This window comes from Bos indicus x Bos taurus, chromosome 11 (genome assembly GCF_003369695.1).
Source record: "Bos indicus x Bos taurus breed Angus x Brahman F1 hybrid chromosome 11, Bos_hybrid_MaternalHap_v2.0, whole genome shotgun sequence".
Classification (NCBI taxonomy): domain Eukaryota; kingdom Metazoa; phylum Chordata; class Mammalia; order Artiodactyla; family Bovidae; genus Bos; species Bos indicus x Bos taurus.
This window is the reverse complement of record NC_040086.1, coordinates 30,376,211-30,401,454: the sequence shown is the minus strand read 5'-3', so window position 1 is coordinate 30,401,454 and position 25,244 is coordinate 30,376,211. Positions and strand designations below refer to the sequence as shown.

General features: G+C 38.7%; 1 protein-coding gene across 4 annotated transcripts in view; it reads right to left on the bottom strand.

Moving 5' to 3' along the window:
* FOXN2 (forkhead box N2) overlaps positions 1 to 24,659 on the bottom strand; it is a 59,451-nt gene extending 34,792 nt beyond the window's left edge. The window contains exons 1-2 of one of the 4 annotated variants that reach the window (XM_027555205.1): positions 24,310 to 24,478; positions 20,472 to 20,522 (exon numbers count right to left, since the gene is read on the bottom strand). The gene's annotated coding sequence lies outside the window, so the exon portion shown is untranslated. Of the gene's footprint in view, positions 1 to 3,932; positions 4,065 to 20,471; positions 20,523 to 24,309; positions 24,511 to 24,634 lie in introns of those variants that run through there. The other 3 variants (XM_027555206.1, XM_027555203.1, XM_027555204.1) reach the window with 3 other exon arrangements.
* Positions 24,660 to 25,244: the final 585 nt, after the last annotated feature.

Sequence of the window (25,244 nt, the reverse complement as noted above, 5' to 3'; positions counted from 1 at the left end):
TAATGCAAATATCTTTCCCTATTTATATGGCTTGTCTTTTTGTTGCCTATTAATGAAAAGGTTCTCAACTTTAATAGGGTGAATTAACTCTTTTCTTTATATAGTTACTATAGTGTTTCTCATTTAAGAATTTCTTCTGTATACAAAATTTATAGAAGTTTTATCCCATACTGTCTTCTATATGTATTATAGCTTTTACCTTTCACATTTAAGTCTTCAGTTTCACCCCCAAAATGTATGGATGTATTTTTTAAAATTCAATTTCATTTTTTACATATGAATACACAATTGTTCCAGCATCATTTACTAAAAATTTTGTCTTTTCTGTTGGGAGAACCAATCCATCATTGGCTCTTAGCACTCTAACATTCTCACTAGGCATGCCAAGAATGAAAGACCTTTATGTGACCCATTTCTCAGGATTGTGTTTGCCACACGCAAAATTGAGGAATGACTTAACACTTTCTAGACAAAGGGCAGCAAGAGTTCCATTAACATTTCCTTTTTCATATGTAAGTTATTTAACAGAATATATTTTAATTTCCATGGGATTTTTTTTCTTATTGATTTCTAACTTTAATGATTTATAGCATACTAACCCTCTGAAATTTGTTGAAACTTGCTTGATGGTCCAGTAGGTGTTGATTTTCATGATGATTCAGCTGATGTTTCTACAGTGATTGGATGCAATATATGTCCATTGGATCAAGCTTGTTAACTACATTAAGTTTTCTATATTCCTGATTTTTTTTGGGGGGGGGGTGGTTTGCTCTCTTTACCAATTAATGAGTTAGATATATTACAATCTCCCACTACACTGGTGAAATTTGTCAATTTTTCCTTGTGGTATTAATATATTTTATTTGTGGTTTTGAGTATTAGTTGCATACAAATTTAAAACTTCTATATATTGATGGAGAAGTGAAACATATACTGTTGTGTATCAACTCTTTTATCTCTAGTAATTCTACTTGCCTTAAAAGTCTATTTCAAATGACATCCCCGTTTTCATTTCATTAATATTTGCCTGGAGAAGGCAATGGCACCCCACTCCAGTACTCTTGCCTGGAAAATCCCATGGATGGAGGAGCCTGGTGGGCTGCAGTCCATGCGGTCGCTAAGAGTCGGACACGACTGAGCGACTTCACTTTCACTTTTCACTTTCATGCATTTGGAGAAGGAAATGACAACCCACTCCAGTGTTCTTGCCTGGAGAATCCCAGGGATGGGGGAGCCTGGTGGGCTGCCATCTATGGGGCTGCACAGAGTCGGACACGACCGAAGTGACTTAGCAGCAGCAGCAGCAATATTTGCCTGGTATATCTTTTTCCATCATTTTACCTACAACATGTTTTCCTTTTGTTTCTTTGTTGTTTAGTCACTAAGTCATGTCTGATTCTTTGCAACCCCATGGACTGTAGCCCACCAGGCTCCTCTGTCCATGTGTCTCTCCAGGCAAGAATACTGGAGTGGGTTGCCATTTCCTTCTTCATTGTTTCTTTGTAGTCTGTACTAACTCCCATATAGCTAAACATTTTAAAATGTAAGGCACTGATATGAGATTTACTTGTATCATCTTATTATTGCATTCTGTTTCCTTCTCTCTTATCCCGCTTGCCTTCTTTGGGATTATTTTTTTCTGGTTCCACCTTTTCATCATCTACTAGTTTGGAAGTTATGTATTTCTATTACTTAAGTGTTACTTAAAATTTTCTACCACACATACTTATCAAAATCCAAAGTTACTTTTAATCTTCTCCTCAGTAATAAAAAGATCTTTTGAATACTAGCTCAAATCACCTCCTCCCAGTTTATAAAATAACTGGCATTTAGTAGATAACTAAAATAACTGCTATTTTCGTTCTAGCTTTTTTTAACCCCATCAGTTCAGTTCAGTTCAGTCGCTCAGTCGTGTCGACTCTTTGCAATCCCATGAATCGCAGCACGCCAGGCCTCCCTGTCCATCACCAACTCCCGGAGTTCACTGAGACTCAACGTCCATCGAGTCCGTGATGCCATCCAGCCATCTCTTCCTCTGTCGTCCCCTTCTCCTCCTGCCCCCAATCCCTCCCAGCATCAGAGTCTTTTCCAATGAGTCAACTCTTCCCATGAGGTGGCCAAAGTACTGGAGTTTCAGCTTTAGCATCATTCCTTCCAAAGAAATCCCAGGGCTGATTTCCTTCAGAATGGACTGGTTGGATCTCCTTGCAGTCCAAGGGACTCTCAAGAGTCTTCTCCAACACCACAGTTCAAAAGCATTAATTCTTCGGCGCTCAGCCTTCTTCACAGTCCAACTCTCACATCCATACATGACCACAGGAAAAACCACAGCCTTGACTAGACGAACCTTTGTTGGCAAAGTAATGTCTCTGCTTTTGAATATGCTATTTAGGTTGGTCGTAACTTTCCTTCCAAGGAGTAAGCGTCTTTTAAGACACTATTATTGTTGTTTATACAAGTTTTGAAAATTAAATTACACTTCTTTAACATACACTTACCACTGTCCTTTGATCATCATTCCTTCCTGAATCTCAGACTTTCAATGACCATTTTCCTTCTATTTTAAATGGTCTGCTAGGGAGGTGGGGGAGGGACAGCATGAGAGTTTGGAGTTAGCAGACACAAATGATTATATACAGAATGGATAAACAAGGTCCTATTTTATCACACAGGCAACTATATTCAATATCCTTTCATAAACCATAATGGAAAAGAATATGAAAAAGAATATACATATATGTACACCTGAATCACTTTGCTAAATAGCAGAAATTAACACTGAATCAATCATACTTCAATCTAAAAAAAAAAAGCGGTCTGCTAGTGAACTTTCAAATTTCTCTGAGCATGTCTTTACTTGGCCCTTGTTCTCAAAAGTTATTTTTTTTGCTAGCTATAGAATTCTGGGTTGAATTAGAGTAGTTCAATGGCAACCCACTCCAGTATTCTTGCCTGAAGAATCCATGAACAGAGGAGCCTGGCAGGCTACAATCCATGGGGTCGCAAAGAGTTGGAAATAACTGAGGGAGTAACACTTTCACTTCAGAGTAGGTCAGTTTCTAGATTTATTTTCACTGAGTTTATTAGTTTCATGGTCTCTATTTCCATTATTGCTATCGAAAACTGATAATCCTTTCAAAGCGCTCCATGTTTTCTCTTAAATATTTCCCCTTTACTAACCTCTTTTATAATTTTCATTTTCTTGTCTCTCTGTATTTCTTCAGGTTTATCTTTTGTTATACCATTTTTTTCTCCAATGGGGTCTATTTGCTTTTATCTATCCCTTGTATTCTAATTTCAGTTACTATATATTTCCATTTCTAGAACTTCTGATTCTTTTACAAAATGTTTGCTCTTTTCCTCATTGAACATATTAGATATACTTCTTTTATATTTTATATCTGATAACCCCAAGACATGATCTAACTGTAGGTCTGAATACAGATTCTCTTACATTGTGCCCTATTTCCTTAGATGGTTTGTAAACTTTTATTTTAAGCATCTCATTTTTTCATTAAAACTTTACCAACAGGAATTCTTTCACGATTATGATTTGTGCTACTTCTGTCAGGCCCCTGGGAGTAGCAACAATCCAGGATCAGTTAAAATTCTTAGCTTTCGGTCTAATGTGAATTCAAGCTGCAAACAAGTGTCAGGGCTGGTTTGTGGTAACAAATTTTCAGTAGAGATTTATTTTTCCTGTTCACAGCAATATTCTAGAAAGATAACTTTCTTTGTTGGGAAAGAATTTCTAGATCACTCTTATACTTATGGTAAAGCGCTATTACCGGGGAAGACCTAAATGTTTTTACTTTAGCTGGCTCTGGGTTTTGATTCATGATCCCTGAGCCCCCACAAGGCCATGAAAACAGAAGCTCACTTGACTTGGTAAATACCTTCAAGGCAACAGCCAGCTTCAGTACTCAGCTTACCTCACTGGGTTTCCAATTAATATTTGGTTTAAACAGTCTTTACTTTTGGGCATGAGCACTGATGAATTTGATCCAGCATTTTAGGTTGTTTTCAGCAGAAAGGCTGCTCCAGGTACTTAGTTCGCCATGTCGCTGGAAACACATGTTAACATTAGTTTCTGATGGAAATATCTCTGAAGTAAATTATCCCATATTTCAGAGCACTGGTTCTTAAGTTTCTTCTGCTTCCCTACATTTGAGAACTTTGACTTACTATCACTAAGAGTTGCTCGTAATGACAGTGATTGCCAGCTGGTCGTAGGTAGAAGACAGTTCCCTGGAGGTGAAAGGTAGTAATTAAAAGTCAGGTGTACATTTTTTGTTCAAGAGGGTGCTTCTTCTCATCCCCTTTAAAAATCATACTTTTTAAATACAGGAAAAATATTTTGACCCCTTAACTATGATTCACGCTGGGGGCCCGATCCTCGCTGGGGCCCCCACTGGCAGGTCTTGACTCAGTCTACCTTTGTGTCCTTTCCTCTAATGTCTCTCATAGTTGAGGCAGATCTAGAAGCCTTAGGAGTCAAAGGGAAAATGTGGTTCCAAGTGGAAGGTGAGGTTTAAGCCCCACTTCAATGTTTGTATTGTTTCCATGGCAGCAGGTCACAGAACACCAAAGCGAACAGGGGCCAAGAGATATACTCCAACCCTTTCATTTTACTGTGGAAGAAATAGCCTCAGAGCCAGTGATTTTGCCAAAACCATTTCCTGTGAGGCAGTGCATCCAGGACAACACCTGCGTTTTCCGAAGCCCACTCTCTCCATCCCAACCCTGCTCCACTTTCCTCTCACCTCTTCATCCAAGTGCCAGGCTGTCTGGCACATAGCAAAAACACTCAAAGTGTTCAGAAATGCTTGGTGGCTTGCAAGAAAAATCTTAGCCTTCCCAACTCCACTAATGTTTGTGTATCTCCTAGTTGCATATATGAAGGGCTTCTCCCGTGGCTCAGCGGTAAAGAATCTGCCTGCAATGTAGGAGCCACAGAAGATGCAGGTTTGATCCCTGGGTTGGGAGACTCCCTGGAGGAGGGCATGACGACCCACTGCAGTATTTTTGCCTGGAGAATCCCATGGACAGAGGAGCCTGGTGGGCTATAGTCCATAGGGTCACAAAGACTCGGACCCAACTGAAGCTACTTAACACATACATGATTCAGGCTATTGTAAACAAAGATTTGGCAAAGAATAATACTCACAGGGATTGTTCAAGTATATAGGACTATTTGCCACTTTCTCAGTATTTCTCAATTAGTATGTGCCATTGATAAACTCTCGGGGATACAAGTTTTAAAAATTTTCATTTTGTGCTTTCATTTCAGAAGCAATATAAAGGAAAAAAAGACAAAAATAAACTTACTTCAGATACTAAAGTCAGTGATTCTAAAAATGGAATCTATAATTATTTTCTTTACAAGAGATCTATGTATTATTCCAGTTACAAACACTGCTTTACACTGAAAGGTCTCACATTTGCTATGCTTGAGTTACTGGACTAATCTTAGTTCTATATGCTAGTTCTCAGTTGTACTGTAGTCACTGTATCTGATTATACAGGTATATGATCCCTTATCTAATATCCTTGAAGGCAGATATATTTCAGAATTTATAGAGTATTTTGGATTTTAGAAAGAGACTACGATGTATATGTGATATGTTATACGACGTGTCATTGAGGTCTGAGACAGGACCCCATAAGAAAGATGTTAATATTTCTGCAGAAAAATGTATATTCACACTAAGAAGGGAGTAAATAAAGGCCATCAATAGTCTTCTATCAGTTCATATTATGTTTTACCACTCAATGGGTTAAAAGAAAATTTGGCTTTCAGAGCATTCTATTAAAAACATGGAAATACAATTATAGAAACATTATCTGCTATAGACTGGAAAGCCAGCTAAGTTTCATTAGAATTTCATACAGATTTGATAAGGGCAAAGAGTCCACATTAAGGTACATGAATTTAGTGCATAAACTTTGAAAGTTTCTTCCCAACTACTTAGGAGACCCTTTTTGTCTACTTATAATTTAACAGTTGAGGATACAGAATAAATAATCTCCTGTTAAGCAGGAAATATACTATAATATGAACTTTAAAATGCCAGAAATACCTAAATGCATATAGGAATTTTAAATATATTCCAAAGATAACATATTAGCTATATTGGATTATAAGTATAATGTCTTTACATAAAGTAATGTGATAAAAGAGAAAAAGAGAGGTATAAAAGTTATACTATTCAGAATGATCTCTCCTGGTCCTTCAAGAAGAAACCTTTTATTCCTACTACACTCACAGGTCTGTTGTCACAGTTGTTAGTTATATGGTAAAATAGTGTACAACTATACAATGAAAGGCTTCTTCCTTGAGAAAGGAATAAATGTATGTAATACTAGAAAATACTGAATAGAAACGTGAGGAGGCAGTACATTTGAAGTTAAAATTGTGAAAGATAAGACAATTTCATATTATAAGTCATAAAATAGAAATCATTATTATTAATATTAGAATCTGGTGGCAGTGAAGCAGAGGGTTTAAGAGGAAGCATGAGTTGTGAAGAGATACTCCGGGGTTCAAATCCAGCTCTGCTACTCAACAGACTAGAAGACCTATCAATGTAGAATTCTAACAGTACCTACTTTCATAAGATTGTCAGTACAAACTAAATGAGAATATAAAGGACTTAGAACAGAGGTAGAGAGTAAGGACACAATGAATACTAGCTGGTAATTAATACTAGATGCTTTACTGTCTGAGCCACCAGGAAAGTCTAATTATTATTACTATGATTAATTTTTAAACTATTATTAGCTTTCTTTCTAAAGCAGTATATGTATATATAAATGTTGTATCTCTCAAATTTAAAAAGTAGAGTATAAGATCCATAACAATATTTTATGTTCTAAAGTTTAGAAGTTTTAAAAAAGTTCTAGCATTAAGGAGGGCCTCCTTCTAAACTAATGACACCCGCTGGTATGGCACAAATTAGGACTTCTCAGAAGAGTGCTGCAATAACAGTTTCATCATGTTCTTTATGATGTGACTTTCACTTCCTTTTACTGTTTCCATGAACTCTGTTATGTCAATCTTTTACCAATCGTGCTGCATGACAGAATCTTTCTTCAAATCTTTCTAGTTTAATAATCTAAAAGAATTTAAACCATATATAAACTTTCAGAACTTTTTAAAGTTGATTGCTATTAATAGCCCCTGAAGAGTTTACGTTCCTTTATTAACAGCTCTGCCTAATGCTAACATTCTAATACACAATAATTTATATATAAAAACAAACAAACCAAGTACACTACCTATGAAATGAAGTATGCTAAGCTTTCACTAGTAACGACATTCTGAATAATAAAAGAGGCAGTGGCAATATAATGCTATAATCAAACAGGACAATAATATACATACATACATGTCGTTGTTTAGTCGGTAAGTCATGTCCAACTCTTGCGGTCCCGTGGACCATAGCCCATCAGGCTCCTCTGTCCATGGGATTTCCCAGGCAAGAATACTGGAGTGGATTGCCATTTCCTTCTTCAGGTATCTTCCTGACCCAGGGATCAAACCTGGGTCTTCGGTATTGGCAGGTGGATTCTTTATTACTGAGCCACCAGGGAAGCCCCATCTACATACATAGCTTTATTTATATCCAACTAGTTCAGAATCTACTATCCTGAATCGACAGAATTCTCACCAAGTTAAAATATACAAAATAATTTCTTTCAAAATATTACTATATTGTAAGTTTCTGGATAATATCTATAGTACCTTAAAAATATGGACTCATGTATATAAAATTAAACAACCCCCAAAATCAGGCTCTCAGTCCAGCAATTCCCATGAACATAAAAGCTTTTTCATGTATACCTTATTAAAATAAATCCATGGCAAATAAGGAATTAATTGCAATTAATTCAGTTCTATAAATGTGTTTAATAATTTTTAAAAGTCCTTTTCAAATTATTCTAGAGTTTCATGTTACATTTTTCAATTTTAATTAAGTTTTTATCTTACCTATATCATAGTTCTTAGAACCCTATATCTGTAAGTTGTTTGTAAGACAATTTTTTAATTGTAAATTTATATTTAATTCATTATATCATATAATAATTGTTTTTAGGAAATGAAGAGTAGTATTGAAAAAAGATATCAAAAAATAGCTAATTTTTGATGTGCATTTGTGTTAGTTGCTCAGCCATGTCTGACTCTTTGTGACCCCCATGTACTATGCCAGGCTCCTCTGTCCATGGAATTCTCCAGACAAGATAATTGAAGTAGGTAGTCATTCCCTTCTCCAGGGGCTCTTCCTGACCCAGGCATCAAACCTGGGTCTCCTGCATTGCAGGCAGATTCTTTACCATCTGAACCACCAGGAAGCAAATTTATTACAATTTATTTTTTTCTTATACCCCTGAACATCACTGAATATTTCTTTCCTCATTATACAGAAAGGATAAATGAGAAAAATCATTTTGCTGTTTCTAAAAAACTTTTACTACACTGGAGTGAAAAGGAACCACGCCATCTGTTATGTTCTACTAGAAATGGAAAGAAGTTGAAACCCTCTTGAGCAATCATACCGAGAGGCCCTGAAGAAGGCTTCCAGTCAGTCCCATGCTTAAAGCAAGGGATGGATAATCTCAAGCTATATGGCAGCATCTGAACTACAAACAAAGCTGTTTCTCACCATTTTCACCCTACTAGTCTAGCTTCCTATTTAAAATCAGTCTCACTATAAACATTTTAAACATCCAAATTGCTAAAACTTTTGACAAATGAGTATAATATTTGGTTATATTTAATTTTATACACGTACAATCTCTAATTATGTCTTTTTACATGCTCTTAAGACATTTGGAAACATGTCTATTGACTTGTCATTTTACCTCTCACCAAGAACTTATTGTTACCAGTAAATTAAACAATCTTAGAAGTGTCAAAAGAGCAAACAGAGAGTAGGCCCCTTCTCAGACTTGTGGCTTTTCCATCCAATCACCTTAAGGTAACCAATATAAAACATCATCTGACAGGCTATGGTAACCCTAGCAAGGGGAAACAAGCTGTCATTCACTTAGCTCAGATGACTAAACAATGCTTTCCACAGAAAACATCTACCACAGAGTTAAGGTATAACACAGAAATCCAAGATGTTTATGAATTTTATCAGAATTGCCTGGCAGTTACTTCAGTTATTTACTGTGATTTAAGCTTGGTCTCTGATTAAGATATGCTATATAATAAAAGGAATTTCCATTCAATTTCCCCTCCTTTCCTCATCTTCATCTCCTTAGGAATAAACCATTTTTATTAATTAGCTATAAAATGTACCACTACTCAAGACTGGAAGCCATAGTACTACATTTACTAGATTGACTCAGCAATACAATAAGCTTACAACAAGCTCATCATTAAATATTTTAGCAGTTTACAGATACTATTTTCAAAATCTCAAGTTCATCATTTTTAAATCACGAAAACAATTTTTTTGCTAATTTACCACACTGGTAGTAATAATACTGTAACACTTATTGAGCACATACTATTTGCAAGGCATTGTGTAACAAATACAATGCTAAAAACTTTAATATTCTACTAGCTCACAATATCTGATAACTTTGGTAACTCTTAGGTAAGAAAAAAAAATAAGCCATATTGAAGGAACTCACAACCTTTTCCTACAATACATTCTTTGTTTTAAAGGTTCTCTGTTATAAATATGGACAGGGAGGCCTGGCGTGCTGTGATTCATGGGGTCACAAAGAGTCGGATATGACTGAGCGACTGAACTGAACTGATCCTGTAAAATCCAATATTGAGAGTACAGGATAGGTTCAAATCCCTAAAGTACGACTGCAAAAAGACGCATGTTTGATTATAATGCTACGTGATGTCACATATCCAGGACAACTGAAGCATTTCGGTCTCTGAGGGATAAAACTGCCTCTTGGTCATAGATTTAGGTGACACAGCATGTGATCCATTGTCTCTAAACAAAAAATGTGTGCAGCTGCATTTTCCAGTCAAGAAAGGGAAAGGGAGGGGAGGACACAGAATACAAAAGGGTCAAACATTTGTCTCATAGGGAAACTTTTTCAAACAGGGATTAAAAAAAAAAGAAAATTGAATGAGGGAAAAACCTTTGACCAACTCATGCTAAATAAATGGCAGAAAACACTAAAATCGGGGAGGGGAGGGGGAACTGTTGTGGTAATCTTCCACCAAATCCACTTATCCCCTAAATCAACTTGCCCAGATACACTGTGTAAACCATGGTTCAAATGCCACTTCTATCTGAACAATTCTGTGCTATCTGCACACAGTATAGAGTTTCCATACACACTGTTGCAGCACTTATCTTTAAAACATTAAAAAGGGTCTCAGTTGTTCATTTCTTTCTTGGAGATGTTAAAATGAAGCAATAGCTTTATAAGTTAAAAAAAAAAAAGAAAGAAAGGTGTTAGCTTCTAACCAGTAAAGAAACATGATATTCTCTGTATAAAGACCAAATTACCCTTTTTTTTAAACGAACCCTAGCATATAACCCGCCTTTCACAGAGAAACACTGGTTTCAAAAAATAGTTCCACAATTGATCTAACTTGAGTGAAAATTTTCTCTGTTGAGAAAAATAGGTATTTCTAACCCTTGGACTGCAAGGAGATCCAACCAGTCCATTCTAAAGGAGATCAGTCCTGGGTGTTCTTTGGAAAGACTGATGCTAAAGCTGAAACTCCAATACTTTGGCCACCTCATGCGAAGAGTTGACTCAGTGGAAAAGACTCTGATGCTGGGAGGGACTGGGGGCAGGAGGAAAAGGGGACGACAGAGGATGAGATGGCTGGATGGCATCACTGACTCGATGGATATGAGTTTGAGTGAACTCTGGGAGTTGGTGATGGACAGGGAGTCCTGGCGTGCTGCAATTCACAGGGTCGCAAAGAGTCAGACACGACTGAGTGACTGAACTGAACTGAACTGAATAAATGCTTTTAAAGGCTTCCCTGGTGGCTCAGATGGTAAAGAATCTGCCTGCAATGCAGGAGGCCCGGGTTTGACCCCTCATTTGGGAAAATCCCCTGGAGAAGGGAAGGCTACCCACTCCAGAATTCTCACCTGGAGAATTCCATGGACAGTTGGAGCCTGGTGGGACTGTGAGTCCCAGTCCATGGGGTTGAAAAGAATCAGATAAGGTGATGACAAAATAATTTGTAACTTCTATTAGTATCTAAAACACAGCATGAGTGTATCTTACATGTTATGAAACATGATAGAAAAAAAGCACTACTAGCTTTTGGTGTAAATCTAGCTTGGAAGACCCATCTTCTCAACCTTTGAGATGACGATCAATGTCACGTCTGAAGAAAAGTGCATAGAAGCTGAAAAAAACAGTACAGAAAAGTAAATAAAACACAAATGGAAGGAAATACCTTTACCATGTAGAATGAGAAGTAATATCACCATATTGTAACCAGGAAGCCAACAGGCACTTCAGTTTTTCGATAGCACTATAACTGTACTTGAAAAGCTATTTTGAAAGGAACAAAGTTTCAGAAACCTGAAAAATCAACAGATCAAACATCCTAAAGTAAAAAGATAAATTTGGTTGGCATAGGAATACAAACAGGTGGTAATCTTTGTCACCAAAATTTATTTATGGGTAATATGGCTTTCAGTGCTTTGAATATAAGCCATAATTAGTCAGCCATGCAGTAAGTATACAGTAAGTTAAATTGTTCCACTGAAAATAAGCATCTTTTAAAAGCACATTCATGATCAAAATAAATTTAATAAAGGCAAACAGTGATATCTTACATTACTAATGCCCCCATAACAAATTTGGAAAGCAAAATTAGAACTTAAAGACTGTATATGGCTGATTTGATATACTGATTTTTTTATGTAATTCTAAAAACAATACAGGGGCTCCCCTGGCGGTTCAGTGGTAAAGAATTTGCCTACCAGTGCAGGAGACATAGGTTTAATCCCTGATCCAGGAAGATCCCACGCACACAACTAAGCTCGTGTACCACAACTGCCTTAGCCCGTCCTGGAGTGCTGGGAGCCTCAACTACTGAGCCCACATGCAGTAGCTGCTGGTGCTCGGGCTCCCCAGAGCCTGTGCTCCACAAGAGACGCCACTGCAGTAAGAAGCCCGCACACCACAGCCAGAGAGTAGCCCCTGTTTGCCACAACTGAAGAAAAGTCCATGGAGCATTGAAGACCCAGCAGTTAAAAATAAATAGGTAAATAAAAACAAACACCCCCACAAGAGTAATAGTAAGTTAACATAAAATTAAGTCCTCTTTAAAATAGGACTAAACTAAGCTTATATGAACACTTACTAAAGTCAGATATATTTATGCTAAATTATTAAAGATACATATTATTAAATAGAATCTTTCTCTTGCAACATCTGGATTGTTTACCCTCCCTACCACTATTCAGTCAAAACCCTAATATTTATGGCCTCATTTAATGACAATTCCTCCATGTAATTCCCACCTGAACTTCTCTTAGGGATTTTCAGTCTCTCTTACAATGTTCTAAATGTGTGTATACGTCCTCTTTTTACAGTAGTTATTTGTGTCAACAGTGCAAAAGAAATAATCAACATGAAATCCCTTTATAAACACTGAAGTTCTATATTATAAAGTAAATAAAAAACTAATAGAACCCAGAAGAGACTAGGAACTAATGGGCTCAACACACCTAAGAATACTTCAAGCAAGTACAACTTGGTTCTAACTTGCTGCCACTAGACAAGAAACACAAAGCTAAAATTATATTTAAATTATACTGCAATGATAATATTACGTTAGATACTATGTTCCACTATGCTCTGTGATCTTTTCACTTCCTAAATTTCACTTCTCTACTTAAGAAATTTTATCACAAAAGAAAACTTTAAGACATCAATTATTTTAATTCCATGTGAACAATATGCTATTTTGAAGTTGCAATTAAAGGAAGCTTACTGTTAATCCATTTGTATAAAGAACTACCAAAGGAAAAGTCTGACAAAATAGGGAAAATGAGTTATTAAAGGTACTGACACAGCACTAATAAACCCCCATTATAACTATAAAACCCACCTCACTCAATCCCATTCCTTGGGGAAAGTTCTTACTCTGTGTTTCCACAGCACTAGAATCTATGTCTAGAAGCGCATGTCTCATACTGCAATTATTTACTTACATGCATCTGATTCTTAGTATTTAACCCAATTTTTGCTCCATAATTTAAGAATGGTTCTAGGTGTATCACTGTATGGTAACCTAAATGTAGGTTAGCTTTTAAATATTGGAAAAAGCTAAAGCATTAAAAGTCAAAGCACAAACACTTGTACATGTACAACAGAAAGTCAAGCCCATGACCCTGTCACAATTTCCCAAAGGATCTTTAATAGATTCTTAAAGGTTCTCTTAATTACAAAGAAATAATCAGGGCAAAACAACAGGTTCAGAATTTCGTGACATGTACCTACAATCAGTGGACAGTATTAAGTGGCAATAATTTCAGAAGAAATGAAAGTTTTTTGTTAAGATTCGAGGGGAAAAAGACATGTGCACTCCCCAAATTAGGAAAAGGATTTTGAGAAGATGTTAACTTTGGTGGTAACAAATTTTGATTCCTTGAAAATCTTCACATAAAAACAGAGTGAGCAACTAGAGAGCAAACCCCAAACCCACAGGTAATACGGATATCTACAAAACTATGTTTAACAAAGTCTCCCCACCAACCCCAAAATACAAAGGGCCTAAACAAATCACCAACAGTCCACAGTCTTACTTTCTGTCAGTGTCTAGGTGAGAGAAGACAGAGGGAAGCAAGGAGGGACTTGAGAACAAAACAACAAAATAGCCAGTATTTGCTGGAAACTACTGACGGGCAGTTTGTACTGAACGAAAGCTGAAACTATTTCAAAAGTAGGTAAATGCAAGGAGACCACAGTAAGGCTACAGTTCCTATAAGCATGGAACAATCTAGTCCCTTTGAGCATTCAAAACTTGACATTTGGGGCTCTCTTCTAAGACAAACTCTACGCTTAAGAGGAAGTACTAGGAATGGCAAAAAAATTAAGCAGGATAGGGAAAAAAGAGATAAAAGAGAGTCCAGACAGAATACCAGAGTAGAACAGAGCCGGGAAATCTCAGAAAGCCATTCACCATTTTTAAAATCATGAACAACAACAACAAAAAACACAGGACTGTGAAGTTAAAAGAGGTATTAGAACCAAGCCTCCTCCCAGAAGTTCAAGAAAACTAGTTTCATGTAAAGAAATGATGAAAAGCATTGAGAAAGAATATCACACAAAGTTACAATAAGAGAAACAGAAAAATAGTTAAATTCAGAAGCAGGGGGGAAACAGGGACCATGGGTAAAAGTTTCCAGCACACAAGATGAATACGTTCAATACTAGAGATGTGCTGTACAACAGAGTTCCTATAGTTAACAATACTGTATTGTACACTTAAAATTTTAAGACAGTAGATCTCATGTTAAATGTTCTTACTACAATACAAATACAAAAATGAGCTTAAAAAATTACATAAGACATGAAAAAAAACATATCAGAATTAGAAAAGCTCAGAAATAAAACAGAGCTCAAGAATCTGAAATAAAAGAAGGGGAAAAAAAACCTGTTTCAGAAATGAAGTAAAGAAATACGAGAAAAAATAAACAAACAAAGCCTTAAGAGAAACAGAGGATGAAAAGGAAGAAAAGTGAATCAGAAAGAAATAAAGAGGAAGCAGGCTACCCATACTGTATAAGAATACATAGTTGGGAAACTTAAGTGATTTTCAGAAAAGCTAGAATACTGGTTACTCTTTGAAGAAAGAGTTATGCTTTGGAATAGGCATGTAAAAGGGCATCTAAAGTGGCTGGCAAAATTCTATTCCTTAACGTGAAAGATGTTGGCCTTAGAATAATTCACTAAGCTACACATTTCTTTGGTGGTTTTTAGCATGTACATTTCAACAGTAAAAAGCATTAAAAATTTTAGAAAATAAAAAACTATCAGTTCAGTTGCTCAGTCACGTCTCTTTGCGACCCCATGGACCACAGCATGCCAGGCTTCCCTGTCAATCACCATCTCCCAGAGCTTGCTTAAACTCATGTCCATCGAGTCAGTGATTCCATTCAACCATCTCATCCTTTGTCATCCCCTTCTCCTCCTGCCTTCGATCTTTCCCAGCATCAGGGTCTTTTCCAATGAGTCAGTTCTTCACGTCAGGTGGCCGAAGTACTGGAGTTTCAGCTTCAGCATCAGTCTTTCCAATGAACATTTAGGACTGATTTCATTTAGGATGGACTGGTTGGATCTCCTTGGTGTCCGAGGGACTCTCAAGAGTCTTCTCCAACACCACAGTTCAAAAGCATCAATTCTTCGGTGCTCAGCTTTCTTTATGGTCCAACTCTCACATCCATACATGACTACTGGAAAAACCATAGCTTTGACTAGACGGACCTTTGTCAGCAAAGTGATGTCTCTGCTTTTTTTAACATGCTGTCTAGGTTGGTCATAGCTTTTCTTCCAAGGAGCAAGCATCTTTTAATTTCATGGCTGCAGTCGCCATCTGCAGTGATTTTAGAGCCCAAGAAAATAAAGTCTGTCACTGTTTCCACTGTTTCCCCATCTATTTGCCATGAAGTGATGGGACCAGATGCCATGATCCAATGCCATGCATTGGAGAAGGAAATGGCAACCCACTCCAGTGTTCTTGCCTGGAGAATCCCAGGGACGGGGGAGCCTGGTGGGCTACCGTCCATGGGGTCGCACAGATTCGGACACAACTGAAGTGACTTAGCAGCAGCAGCCATAATCTTTGTTTTTATATTACTACTTCTAGCTATCAGTACAAAACATAGTAACAACAACATCTTGGAATAACCTTCAAAATGACTTAATAAAATTACAGGACAAACCAAGAGACAGGCTTCCCAGTGTTTCATCCTGATGTTTGGCAACCAGGACAATGAATTAAAAAGTCCACCATCTTATTATACAGAACTGATGTGATCTGTTTTTTACATGTAACACATGCTCTAAAAGTATTTGACATTTACTCATTCTTAGGATAAACTGCAATACTTAAAACATGCAAAAGATTTTTTCCATTGAGAGATACTCTAAAACTGCCAAGAAAACTCACCTTTGAGAAAAACAAACATGGTAATTTAAAAAATAAACATAATTAAATTCAACAAGCATTCACTCAGCATGTGCTATGTGCGCATGTGTGCTAAGTCACTTCAGTCACGTCTGAATCTTTGTGACCCTATGGACTGTAGCCTGCCCAGCTCCTCGGACCATGGGATTCTCCAGGCAAGAATCCTGGAGTGGGTTGCCATGACCTCTTCCAGGGGATCTTCCCCACCCAGGGATGGAACTAGTGTCTCCTGCATTGGCAGGCAGGTTCTTTACCGTGAGTGCCACCTGGGATGCCCATGTTATGTATGAGGTGTTTACAATTCAGTTGAAGAAATAAGCAACACAGATAAGAGAAAGCTATATACAGTAAGTGCTTTGAGAAAGGTACAAAGTACTATGGAAGAAAAGGACAGAAGAAGAAAAGGACATCCCGCCTGCTTAGTATTTTAACCAGATGCCTCTCATACTCCTCCAATTCATCTTCCCCAATACTGGCAGAATGATCTTTCAAAGACCCCAAATCCTCTTTTTCCCCCTTTTTAAAAGGGATTTCACAAAATAACAGTACACAGCAGACAATTCAAAAGCCTTACAAGAACCAGGCAGGCAACAAACTGTAAAGCTGGTCTTCTGTAAGAAAGATGGAGACTGCCAAAAGAGGGCAGTTACTTATAAGTTTCAGCCAATCAAAACTATGAAACCAATGCTGCCACAATATTCATTTTTTCCAAGGGACAAAAGAACTCTAGATTTTTGTGTGAAATGCATCAACATTTAAATATTGGCAAATAGGCGGGAAAAAGGTTGTTTTTTTTTTTTTTTTAAATATTTCAAGCCCAACAAAACACAGCTGGAGGTAAAGGTTGCAAACTTTGGCTTACAGAAATGATACTAACATTCCAATAAAGGGCCCCTACTGTCCTCAAAATTGAATTATGGTTGTCTTCAAATTCAAAGGAAACAATGAACAATTTTCTCATAACGTTTTCTTCAAACTTTAGCACCTGCTTCCATTAGTCTGCTGGCAATAGCAAAAATGCAAGAAAAAATAGAAAAGGAATGTTTGATAGTCACCTCAAAACTGCTTCACCATTTTTTGGTTGTGATCAACAGTTGTGCTCACACCATTTTATACTATATACCTGTTACATGGTCAAATTTTCTGTTCCTAAAATTGTTTCTAGATTATATGATAGAATCAAATATATTTATCTATCTGTTCTTTAGCAAAAGAATGCCATGAGACTTCAGAAAAACCACAGGCCTAATAAAATCTAAAATCTTTAGCACGGTGGCTGACAATTCCATACAAAATTTGGCTTCTGTCTGCACCTATTTCACACCACCCAAGCTTCCTGAATATCCAGTGTTCTCTTTATTCCTTTATGTCTTAAGATGTATTTCAGGCTCTCCACCCTAAGTTCTCTCTCTAGCAGCCTTCCTTGAATTATTTAATTTTTCCAATCATGCTTCCTCAGCATCCTATTTAGAGTCCTATTACAGAACTTGGGCTTCCCTGGTGGCTCAGACATATAGAACTTACTTGCTACTTCTGATTATTCACCATTATTATTCAGGCACTAGACCAGTTTTCAAACTTTTGATGCTATCCCACAATAAGAAATACATTTTTATAAGAGAACCATGACATGCTTGCATATATAACTGAAACAAAATGAAATAACACTTTTACCCTTACCACATACAACACACTGACATTTTCTATTTGATTGTATTTTTTTAAGAAATATTGGTCACAATTTACTATATTGATTCTCTATCATCCATTTAAGAAATGCTGTACTAGAATATAAATCCTTGGAGGCAGAACAAAAATACATTCATTTTTATGCTCTGCCACACACCATAACATTTAGTAAGCAAATGTTTAAATGAGTAAATAAAGCAGTATTCTGTACTAGAAAAGTAAAAGAGTAATAAGGCTTTGAAGTCAAGCAGACCCATCACCTACCAACTTACTTATGCAGTCTCTGACAAATGACTTCACCCCTTACATCCCAAGGAATAACACTACTTATTTAATTCACTATGAGAACAAAGTAGTGGCCTTCATGTCACAGAATGTGCTAAGTCACTTCATTCCTGTTTGATTCTGTGTGACCCTACGGGCTGTAGCCCACCAGGCTCCTCTGTCCATGGGATTCTCTAGGCAAGAATACTGGAGTGGGTTGCCATGCCCTCCAGGGGCTTTTCGCAATCCAGGGATGGAACCTGTGTCTCCTGCATTGGAAGGCAGGTTCTTTTACCACTGGAGCCACCTGGGCACAGAATAAGCATTGTATAAATATTAGTTTGCCTGTATTCTTCCTTATTTTCCTGGGAAAGAAACATCTATCTCTTCCTGGCAAACATCCATTTTTCAAAGACCTAGGGTCACAGCACAAAGAATATGAAATTTTAAAATCTGACAGACCTGGGTTCAAACACCCAGCTCGGTATTTACTTAACTTCTGTTTCTTTATAAGAATAAAATATGTCCTACCCAGTCAATATGGATAATTATATATTCATGTGTCTAATATAATACCATGTCAGAATATAGCAGGCACTTGATAAAAGGTAGGAACTGTTGCTATGATTATTAGTAAGTGTTGCTCACTCAGCACAGATGAAGAATTTAACCTGAACTTTTACAGAAGAATTGGACAGAAACTTAGGGCAGACAGACAGAACAGTAAAATCTCAATTTACAAAAAATCTCTTCCTTTTTTCCTATATTTCCTCTTTTAAGACAAATAAACCACAAGGATGTAAAGTCCATCAATTTCCTCCATTTTCTACTTCTAAGGTTATATAAAAAATTCAAAATAACTGTACTCTGTGTCAAAATTCTAATTTAAATAATAAATTATACTCAGTCAGCTGAACATTGTAAAATGTGAAAAGTGTAAATGTATTAGCAATGCATTTTAGAGAATTTCAATAATGTAAAAATGCTTTCAGTTAACCCAGTTAAGTAGTAAAAATTAACTGAAATTCTTATTTAACATTATCTTTCAAATCACTTCTGAGAGGGAAAAAAAAAACCTCTAAGTAGCAAAAGCAGCAATTATCTATGAAAATACAATCAAGAAGTCAAGAATTTTCTTATACAATGTGCAAACTTGATAAGATATGAAGATAATGATAATTAAACTATTCTGCTAACTTAACAGTACTACACCTACTTGGAGACAGTCAAAATATTTTTCCATTATTCATGTTGGTAGCAAAAAGATGGGTATTTTAATAGTATACATATTTAACTTTTACAATAGCAGCATATTTCTACATGGCTACTTAGCTTTATTTAGCCGTTTAGGCTTACAATAATACTACGTTTACAACTGTCAATGAAATAAGACCTATATAGGTGAGCAGATATATTCTATTTTATGTTCACATCAGGCTGACTCCAAAAGAGTAGAATGATGTCTCTTGTTCACCACAAGAGATATACTTAAATACAGTAGATGCTCGATATACTTAAATACAGCACTTAAATACAGTAGATGCTCGATAAATATCTGTCCAAATTTAATGTTTATTTATGGACAGGAAAATTAGGCTGAGGGAAATAAAAAAATACACAAATCAAAATTAGGTCAAGGCCTTGAGCATGAGCCTTGCCTGGCAATTTGACTCCAAACAGCAGAGTATAAATGGGTGGGGAATGAAACCTGACAAAGACCTCAAACAAGCAATCAAAGGCTGTTAACATTTTCAATTTTTTGTTGTCAGTATGTACGCTTGATATGCTGTGATGAGAATGGAATGGCACTTCACCTCTGTGGTCTTCCTCCCTAAAACCCATTACCCATGTCTACTCATGAGGAAAACATCAGGTAATTTTCAATTGAGGGATATTCTATAAGATTTCTGACTGGTACTCCTAAAAACTCTCACAATCATCAAAAATAAGAAAAATGTGAGATACTAGAATTCTGAAAGAGAAGAAGGACACTTGGGAAAAACTAATGAAATCTGAATTAAGTATGCAATTTAGTTAATAGTAAAGTAGCAACTTTGTTTCCTTAGTTGTGACAACTGTACCATAGTAATGTAAGAAGTTAACAATAGGGTACACTGGGTGAGATATACTCTACTGTCTGGCTACTTTCTGTAATTGTAAAACTATTCTAAAACCAAAAGTTTATTTAAATTTAAAAAAAGGGCAAGAGAAATAAATATATAAATCAAAATCCTTTGGAAGTGAATGGTGATAAACATTCTTCTGGATCCTTTATATTTGGTAGCACTCTCATACAGTGGGAATTAAGGTTTTGAACAAGTCTACAGTATTAATTATGAAGTCACATATGACCAAAGCAGATGCTCCTTACTTTTGTTTTCCAAAGCATCATTCTTAGGCCTCCATACTTCAATTAGTAACTCTGTAACAAAAAATTGTAACATTAGCTGTCACCTCTATACTGAATGAATTATCTCACACCTTTAATCTCTCGTCATTAAAGGTTATATTCACCTTGATATCCTCTACTCACATTACCCTCTAACTAAACTCACCATCTTCTTGATTATGCTCCCTTTCCAAACCTCATTCTCAAAAGTTATTCCCCTTCTATAGTCAATAACTAGCCTTGCACAACACTGTCAAATGAACCTTCCTCAAATAAGGACTTTATCCCCTCATTCCCAGGCTTAAATGCCATCTTTTTTTGGGGGGGGGGGGGATTAAACCATGTTTAAATTCAGAAGTGATGTTTGCAAGGCCATCCATAATTGGTTATTCTTTCATACCCTTCATGCACACCTTCAATCCATCTCTCTACCTTGTAAGTGCTGCCTTTCCTTTATTCAGAAAATAATCAGATACTCACTAAGCACCCATCTGGGGGCGGTGGGGGGAAGACTCCTCTGGGTGGTCAAAGACTTTGTAATTTTCTTGGGATGAAAAATAGGGAATCTGTTTTGCAAGGCTGTAGCCTTAGTTCCCATAACAGTGCCTGGCAAATGGTAGGTGCTCGAAAACTATTTATTTAAAAAAAGCACACAAGGTAGTATAGAATGCTACAACCCAAGAGAATAAGACTTTTCCGTTGGAGAGGTGGAAGGCAGGTCTAAAATGATTCCAAGGTTCTCAAGACAATTAACATTTTAACCAAGCCTCAAGTTTGAGTAGATTTTCAGTGGTTAAGAGGATGTGTGTAGGTGCATTTCCAACAGAAAAATGTTGCATTAGCCAAGGGAAAAAGAAGTAAATTGTTATACCATGTTGAAGTAGTAAATAATGAACAGTTCCTGTGGAAGATAAGATGGGAGACTAGGTCCAAATTTCAAAAACTCTTGAGAAGAAATTTGATATTACTCTTGATCTAAGAGGTTTTGGTCATTAAAAGTGATATAATCTTCAGGAAGATTAATCTAGGGGGACTAACATGAAGGTAAGGCTTCTGAAAGCAAAAACCTTACTCTATCTAAGAAGTTACTCCTCTGTCTCACTCAAACCTTCTAATTTCCTTCTCAACTCTTACAGTACCTGCCTGCATCATACAATTTAACTCCTAATTATATCATCTCACACTGTAAATTTTTTTTCACATGTATTAATCATGTCTCTTCAACCCAAGAATAAGGATCAAATCCTAGAGCACTTTTTCTTCCCTAAGCAATCAACAAAGAATTGGGCCCTTTATTCCGGAGGACCTTTTTGCAAGTATGCAAAATCCAGTTGCGAAAATGACAACAATCCAAAAGCAAGGCACACATATACAAGCTGCCACAAGAACAAGATTAATCCTTGTTTGGATGGCACTTTGTAAAGTTTTATTTGATAGCTACATCCCATAACTATTAATGTAGTTATCTCCCAGCATATGTTTTCAGTGTTTCCTCCATTATATAAGTACTTTTTCATCTCATTTAGTTTTCTTTCTCAACTATGCATTGGTCTCAGTGGTCACCCCACATATTCACTTCTCAATTGCATTGTCTTTTCTGCACTGAAGCCTCTCCAATCTTTTTAGCTATTAGCTTCCCTGAAAACCATTATTATGGCATATTAAAATTCTAATGAATGGTGCTGCTATAACTTTTCCACATAATTCTAAATTTTTCCTGTGGTTTAGCACTCTTCAAATAAAACTGATGCAAATAAAAATATATGTTACAGAAATAATTCAAATTCGCCAAAACATTTACAAAATTTAACATGATGAAATCAAAGATTGTATGTACTTAAAATTGTATGTATTGATACCTAAATTCTGAAAACTCCAAACTGTCCAAATATCTATCTTCAACATTTTTTAACTTATCTTACTTTAAAATCATTTAATAATATATTTATTTTGCTTTCTGTTATTTTTGATCTTCAGCCCTTGGCCTCTTACTTTTATATATTCTAACAGTTTCATTTCTTTTAAATCTGTTGATGTTAACATCTTTACTAGCTGTTAATACTTTCCTAAAAAAAAAAAGTTCCCATGCACAAATCAAACAAAGTATTTTATCTCTGAACAAGTATTTCCACTAGTAATACATCTTTTCAGGTCATAATGAAATTATCAAAAAGAAATCCTCCAGAATGTTATTACTTTTGATTACATTAGAAATTTATTAACCACTCTGAAATTCAAACGGATTTTTTTCCCCAGAGTTGAGAAACTCCATAATGTACTCTTCTGTTCCCCATCACTCCTTAATGGTACCTAATACTGCTTAGATTTTAAATACAAATCATCAAAACAGGAGAAGGCACCTTACACGGACTGCAGGAAAACAGGGAGAAGTCGACTTGGTTAGAACAGAGATAGAGAAGAACAATTCAGCTTTCTCCACTTCCCCATCTCAGGAAACACCAAAATGTGGGTCCAAAGCAACTGCAGGGCTATAAAGCCCCTGGCTGCCACTGAAGCCTCTGCTCTAGAGGCGCTAGGGCACTCAATGACACTCAGTCGGCCACGTGGCTGTCACAATCAGAAGACAGGATTAACAGTGTAAACTAACCTGGAAATAACAATCGACCTCTTCCCACAACCTCAGAGTTGGGGTGAAAGAAAGAAGTTGTGTGTCATTTCCTTGCACGCTAAGGCTTTTTTTCTATAAACAGAAAACGAAGTACTGGGGCTGCTTTAAAGAGCCTTTAAAGCAGAAATCAGGTCCCAGAAGATTCCCGAGAGTGTGCCCCCAGTGAATTAAGACACGCTAACTCTCGTGAGCGGCGATGGGAACAGAGGCATTCTGCAAAGGGGCAATGGGGTGGAGTTTAGTAAAATGGAGCACTACACACATGGGCGGCTTTCCCCTGACTCCCACCTTCTTCCCGGGTTCCAAACTCTCGGCTTTTGCCGCGGGGCGAACTCAGAAGGGCTGAGGGACCTCGCACACGCCCTCACGACCTCTCGCCTTCCCAGTAAAAAGAAATGAAGGGCAGAGATAGAGAGCCCAAGAGAAGCGGCGAACAGGAAGTGTCCATATTGCAGAGCAGAAACACTCCCACCCCGAGATAGCACCCTCGGCGGACCCCCGGGCGCCCGCTGGAGGAAGGGCCAGAGCGTGCCGAGATCGGCCACCCCCACATCCATGACCCAGCCCTGCCCACCGCAAAGCTCGGCCGCCCGGCTGTTCGGAGTTCACTGCCGGCCGCGCCCGGCGCCTCTCCGGGCTCTACTTGGCACGGCCCAGCCAGTCCGCCCGGGGCCGGACGAGAACTCCACGCCCGGCACGTCTCGCTGCACTTCAAGCCGGGGGAGGGGGGGGTTCCGGCAATGACTCTCGACGGGCTTGGGGCGCTTCCCTCAACAGTAGATTCGCCCCGAGTCGAGCCCGAAGAGTCCTCGGGGCCACCTCCAAGCCTTTCCGAAGTGCCGGCAACACTAGCCGCGGTTTCCGCCGTGGACACCCGCTCCCGGGCCGTCATTACACCCCTCAAGAAAAACTCCTAACTCCTCACCGGGCCGCACTACCCTCAGTTCGCCGCCCCCCGGGAGCCCACAAACCACCCAAGCCACGCGCAAGGGAAGACTCCCCTGGCGGCGCCAATTCATCACGGGACAAAAATGTCCGGGCGCGTCACGGGACAGCCGCCTCCGCGCCCCACGCCCGGCGCCTGCCGCACGCGCTGTCTCCGAGCCCGGGAGCCGCGGCGCGGCTCGGGGCAGGGAGCACGGATGCCGGGCAGCGCCGGCTGGGGAAGGCGCCGCTCCACTCGGGACTCACCGTCAGCTCGGCCGCCGCAGCGGAGGGGCGAGGGATGGGTAGGGGAAGACACAATATGGCAGAGCACCACAGCTGCTCTCGGCCGCTTCCAGTAGCCGCCTCCGGGAAGACGCGGCCCCGAGCAGGCAGCGGCAGCTGCGGTGGCGGCCGCAGCAGTACCACATCCCCCTCCCGTTCGCTTCCTCCCCTCCCTCCGCCCTCCCCCCGCTGCCATGGCAACGAGGCGCCAAGGCGATTAGCCCCGCCCCTCCTTCCAGTCCCCGCCTCCAGCGACTCCTCGGAGGGGGGCTCCGCCCTTCCCTCCCACTCCCCTCCCACCTCCTACCCGAGGTCCAGGCCTGGGAACCGGCAGGCTGCTGAGGCGGCGGGAGGCGGAGGAAGGGGGTTGCGGTGTCCGGAAGGGCGGGGCTCGCACGCTAGGGAGGGCGGTGATGTTGTGAGCCAGTCAGGTTTCGGGCTGTGGAGGGGCTGGAGAAGGCGGGAAAATGGAAAGGCCTCGCCTGTCCGGGAAGGACCTATAGGAGTGAGGCGGGGCGCGGCGCGGCCGCTGAGTGGCCGAGATGGGGAGAGGGCGGGACGCAGCTGGGCGGGGCGAGGATGGACGCCAGGCTGGACAGTCAGAGAAGCGAGTGCTGTGAGTGCATCGACCGCCCTCTGTAACCCGAACTCTGTGTGTTTCCTCAGGAGCTTTCCGCCATTGGCCAGGCTTTAATTGAAAGAGCTCTAGAAACGGTAAAGCACTAATAGAAATTTACAGTAGTATCACCCTCGCTTAACTGAAAGTTTATGTGGAAACTAAGCTCAAAGTGAGATTAAAAAAAAAAAAAAGGGCTTGGGAATCAGACCCAAAATTTAATAAGGAGCTCCAGAACGCGCACTAAGTGCAATGGACTGGGCTAAATTCTTTTCACGGTTACATTGTTGTAACCGTAATG